The sequence below is a fragment of the Schistocerca cancellata genome, chromosome 4 (genome assembly GCF_023864275.1).
Source record: "Schistocerca cancellata isolate TAMUIC-IGC-003103 chromosome 4, iqSchCanc2.1, whole genome shotgun sequence".
Taxonomy (NCBI): domain Eukaryota; kingdom Metazoa; phylum Arthropoda; class Insecta; order Orthoptera; family Acrididae; genus Schistocerca; species Schistocerca cancellata.
Genome location: NC_064629.1, coordinates 726,895,976 through 726,902,022, shown reverse-complemented (window position 1 = coordinate 726,902,022; position 6,047 = coordinate 726,895,976).

The following is a 6,047-nucleotide window of genomic DNA, read 5'->3' as shown; positions in this document are numbered from 1 at the left end:
CTGTAACAGAATTCTAAAGAGCTCTAAGTTATCTATACTTTCTTATATCAATCTGAAAATGATACTTGTCAAACTTTCATTTTATAATAATCAGTCAACTAGTAAAAATTACAATTAGCATTTTAAAGATAGACACAGAAACAGTCACTCTTTGTATTTTCCATAATAACTATGTTTCTGTACTAAAGAATGCACTTAAGTACACAATTATGACATGTTACCTCGTGGTCTCGCGGTAGCGTTCTCGCTTCCCGAGCACGGGGTCCCGGGTTCGATTCCTGGCGGGGTCAGGGATTTTTCCTGCCTCGAGATGACTGGGTGTTGTTGTGTCGTCTTCATCATCATCATTCATCCCCATTACGGTCGGAGGAAGGCAACGGCAAACCACTTCCATTAGGACCTTGCCTAGTAAGGCGGTGCGGGTCTCCCGCATCGTTCCTCTACGCTCTGTAAAGAAGCATGGGACTTCATTTCATTTTCAAGAAGTTAATTGGGAGGAACATGGTTCAAATGGCTCTGAGCACTATGCGACTTAACTTCTGAGGTCATCAGTCGCCTAGAACTTAGAACTAATTAAACCTAACTAACCTAAGGACATCACACACATCCATGCCCGAGGCAGGATTCGAACCTGCGACCGTAGCGGTCACGCGGTGCCAGACTGAAGCGCCTTTAACCGCACGGCCACACCGGCCGTCGGAGGAACATGCATTGACAGAAATGTGGAGTGTTATACCATTATACATCATTCAGCTATTCATAAAACTGTGTAGCGATGTTCTAAAGCAATGGACAGGATTAAAAGGTGCATTTCGTGGAATAAAGATGCATGATGTGGTCGCAAGCATTCATTAATGGATGGGTGGAAGAAGAAGAAGACATAAGTAGAGGATCACTGCTGGTTCTGGTTCAAATTGCTAATATCAGCATCAGCACTCGCAGAATTTTGACATCATTGCATCCGGTTCTGAGGCAGTGGTATTTGTTATATTTCAGTAACATCAGCATCAGTATTCCTGGAATTCTGACATCACTGCATCTGGGCAACTGCACTAAGACCATGACAACATCATGTTACAGCACTGTGAAAGCCACCCCAACCCCTCATCCCCCCTCCCATGCTCCCAGCCCAAGCACAGAGGTGCTTGTCGACATCATCATGCTGTCTGCCACTGGTGTGCAAGTTCAGCCCTCTACGCTTCAAGGTATCTCATAAGATGCAGACTATGTAATCTGATTGAATGTCATGCCCTGAAGTTCCACCAATATGTGAGCTGCTCGGGGGAACAAAATGGTAAGCGCCTAAATCACAGTTTCGAGATACAGCGCATCTAAAGTTTCAATTTATCTGCAAATCTGAATAATTTTTTTTGAACAGTCCTTTTATTCTGTAGTGATTCTAACGTCTATCTTCTACTATACAGACATAAATGAAACTCAGAACTGACTAAAACAAATGAAATATATAAAAATTATTACATTACCATACACCATTAACAACACATAGTGATAGAACATTACATATCAAATTTTACAGTAACTCTTCAACACTTTACTGAAACTCCAAAATCATTCATCACTCTCATTACTAATGTCTTTTTCATCTAAAACTGTTGGCTTTAATCACAGGAAAAATCCATTGTGGATAGGAGGTATGTAATTTAGGAGCGACAGGACGTCAGCAACTTTCTTCTTTTCAACAAGCCTTGGCCCATTGTATTTAAGTCGAAGCATAGGAACTGGTCCTTTTCTTCCACGTTTCCTGAAGTTTATTTCATGCCAAATGTCATGACAAAATGTCTCGCTGATGAATAAAGATGATGAATATTCGGAAGTCACCTTCCACCTACATACTTTCCTTAGTTTGTCTTCTTTCTGAAGACAAACGCTTCTTTAGAGTGTCGTATTTGATAGAAATCCTCTCTTTTCATATTATATACAAGCAATGGAGTCTTCTTAGCCGACTTCTTGATGACCTCGCACCACTGATCTGGACTGTACACATCTTGTACTTGTCAGCGAAAGTAATTTTTAATTGTATTTCAGGAACATAATGGTATGTAAATGCATAATTAATATATTTACAAAATAACGTACCTCTGAGTCATCTGAATCGTTAGGAATGTATTCTGGATCCCTCTCGAAGATATTAGTATCATTGGAAGTACAGGGTGTTTCAATAATGACCGGTATATTTGAAACGGCAATAAAAACTAAACGAGCAGCGATAGAAATACATCGTTTGTTGCAATATGCTTGGGACAACAGTACATTTACAGGCAGACAAACTTTCGAAATTACAGTAGTTACAATTTTCAACAACAGATGGCGCTGCGGTCTGGGAAACTCTATAGTACGATATTTTCCACATATCCACCATGCGTAGCAATAATATGGCGTAGTCTCTGAATGAAATTACCCGAAACCTTTGACAACGTGTCTGGCGGAATGGCTTCACATGCAGATGAGATGTACTGCTTCAGCTGTTCAATTGTTTCTGGATTCTGGCGGTACACCTGGTCTTTCAAGTGTCCCCACAGAAAGAAGTCACAGGGGTTCATGTCTGGCGAATAGGAAGGCCAATCCACGCCGCCTCCTGTATGTTTCGGATAGCCCAAAGCAATCACACGATCATCGAAATATTCATTCAGGAAATTAAAGACGTCGGCCGTGCGATGTGGCCGGGCACCATCTTTCATAAACCACGAGGTGTTCGCAGTGTCGTCTAAGGCAGTTTGTACCGCCACAAATTCACGAAGAATGTCCAGATAGCGTGATGCAGTAATCGTTTCGGATCTGAAAAATGGGCCAATGATTCCTTTGGAAGAAATGGCGGCCCAGACCAGTACTTTTTGAGGATGCAGGAACGATGGGACTGCAACATGGGGCTTTTCGGTTCCCCATATGCGCCAGTTCTGTTTATTGACGAAGCCGTCCACGTAAAAATAAGCTTCGTCAGTAAACCAAATGCTGCCCACATGCATATCGCCGTCATCAGTCCTGTGCACTATATCGTTAGCGAATGTCTCTCGTGCAGCAATGGTAGCGGCGCTGAGGGGTTGCCGCGTTTGAATTTTGTATGGATAGAGGTGTAAACTCTGGCACATGAGAAGATACGTGGACGTTGGCGTCATTTGGACCACAGCTGCAACACAGCGAACGGAAACCCGAGGCCGCTGTTGGATCACCTGCTGCACTAGCTGCGCGTTGCCCTCTGTGGTTGCCATACGCGGTCGCCCTACCTTTCCAGCACGTTCATCTGTCACGTTCCCAGTCCGTTGAAATTTTTCAAACAGATCCTTTATTGTATCGCTTTTCGGTCCTTTGGTTACATTAAACCTCCGTTGAAAACTTCGTCTTGTTGCAACAACACTGTGTTCTAGGCGGTGGAATTCCAACACCAGAAAAATCCTCTGTTCTAAGGAATAAACCATGTTGTCTACAGCACACTTGCACGTTGTGAACAGCACACGCTTACAGCAGAAAGACGACGTACAGAATGGCGCACCCACAGACTGCGTTGTCTTCTATATCTTTCACATCACTTGCAGCGCCATCTGTTGTTGAAAATTGTAACTACTGTAATTTCGAAAGTTTGTCCGCCTGAAAATGTACTGTTGTCCCAAGCATATTGCAACAAACGGTGTATTTCTATTGCTGCTCGCTTAGTTTTTATTGCCGTTTCAAATATACCGGTCATTTTTGAAACACCCTGTATATTCCACGTCTTCTGCCATGTTCACTGTTGCCATAATCTCGGAGAAGTTTTTACTTGCCGCCATTCTCTCTGTCACTTACCATTATGTTTCCGCAGCACACGGACAGTGGCGCTTACCATTAAGCTCCTCCCTGACATCTGTTGAGTGAATTTGGAACTACTAGTAAGTTTACTGCATTGTGCATCTCACAGGTGGTGTCATTAGCCATCTACCGCAAAATACACGGCGATGGCGCTTACCATTGTGTTCCCCCGATCAGCTCATATATTGAGAGCTGTTTGTGCAATATGTAGAAGGCAAGGCCATCTGGTGAATGACAACCACGAATGCGCATGTGTGGCTCTGCAAAAGAAGAAAGAAGTAACAGGTAGAGGGAGTTGAACCTCTCAATCAATGACAACACAAACACTTGCACTTTATAAAATGCTAGTACTTAAACTTGCAGCAACACCACAGTCTTGTAACCATCAGCTATATTACGTTCTAAAACTGGTAGGAAATTGGTAGTATTGGTTGTGCAATCGGTTAATTGTCTGACACTAAATCAGAAAATTGGTAAACTAGCTGTACAATTAGAAAATTGGCAGGATGCCACACCAGGAAATTTGATAATGGAATGTGTAACTGATAAATTGATAAGATGTCCAACCCAGAAATTGGTAAACTGACTGAATAATTGGTAAACTGGCGTCAAAAATGGTTCAAACGGCTCTGAGCACTATGGGACTTAACATCTGTGGTCATCAGTCCCCTAGAACTTAGAACTACTTAAACCTAACTAACCTAAGGACATCACACAACACCCAGTCATCACGAGGCAGGGAAAATTCCTGACCACGCCGGGAATCGAACCCGGGAACCCGGGCGTGGGAAGCGAGAACGCTACCGCACGACCACGAGCTGCGGACAACCTGGCATCACAGTGCTATACATACACCACCTATGTTGCAGTTGCACCACAATTACCCCACATATGCTGCAATTACACTGCAGTTACGTCACGTTTATGACACATTTACCCTGTGCATACAGCATGCACATCCCTCAATTACACCACAATTACACCATGCAAACTGCCCCATTACGCCACAAATACACCACATTTACACATTACATATGCCGTACATACAGCACACCTACAATGCACATATGCGAATTACCAGACTGCCAGTTTTACCAGGTTTCAGATTTGCCACCACTCGACTAACAGTTTTTCAGACTATGCGATGACTTCAATATTTTATACTGTCAAAGTATCTTACTGCGGTGTGTGTGTGTGTGTGTGTGTGTGTGTGTGTGTGTGTGTGTGTGTGAGATAGAGAAAGAGAGAGAGAGAGAGAGAGAGCATGGTGTATGTACAGCACATGTATAATGTAAATGCGATGTATTTGTGGCGTAATTGATGTGTATGTGTGGCGTATTGTGTCATAATTGTGGCATTTGTGGTGTAATTGTGGCATAATTGCGGCATATGTGGTATAACTGTGGTGTATGTTTCATATGTACAGTATCACAGCACCAATTTACCAGTTATACAGCCAGTTTACCAATTTCCAGACTTGCCATCCTAGCAAACTACCAATTCTACAACCAATTTGATCAATTTCGCGATTTGGTATCGCTTGCCAATTGCACAACCAATACTAACAATTTCCTGCCAATTTAAAAATGTGATATAGCTGATAGTTACAAGACTCTGCTGCTGCAAGTTTAACTGCTAGCAATTTATAAATGGCAAATGTGTGTTATTATTGATTGACAGGGGTAAAAAGTAGAAATAATTTTTGTAAGGTATATTTACTTACCTACATGCATACATACACATATCGCAAAATTTCTCTATTTATTATTTCTTTCTTCTTAGCACCCAAATACATTCATATAGGTATAAGATGGGAGCTGTCTTGCCTTCAGTTGCCTAGTTTCAGCCACTCTTCAAGGTCACCCAACTACCCACTTTGGATGAGAGAAGTGGGTAGCTGGGTGACTTTGAAAAGAAACCAAAGCTAGGTATCAGAAGGCAGGGCAACCCTCGTTTCATATCTGTATGAACTCTATTACACTACACAAATAGTCACATTTTAATCATATGTAGTGCACTCAAGTACCAAACTGCTGAACATTTCCTATCTCAGTCAGCACATCAAAGTCACTCTTCTTCCCAGCTGATCACTGCTGCTGGTGGCGCTTTATGGTGGATAAAGTATAGACCGGAAATGATGACACTCATGTAATCGAATTATGAAAATTGAAAATCCTTTAAGGGTGGGGGCCGGAGGGAGAGGGGGTGGCCTTCAGCAAGATAGTGACATGATGATGTAATAGTGT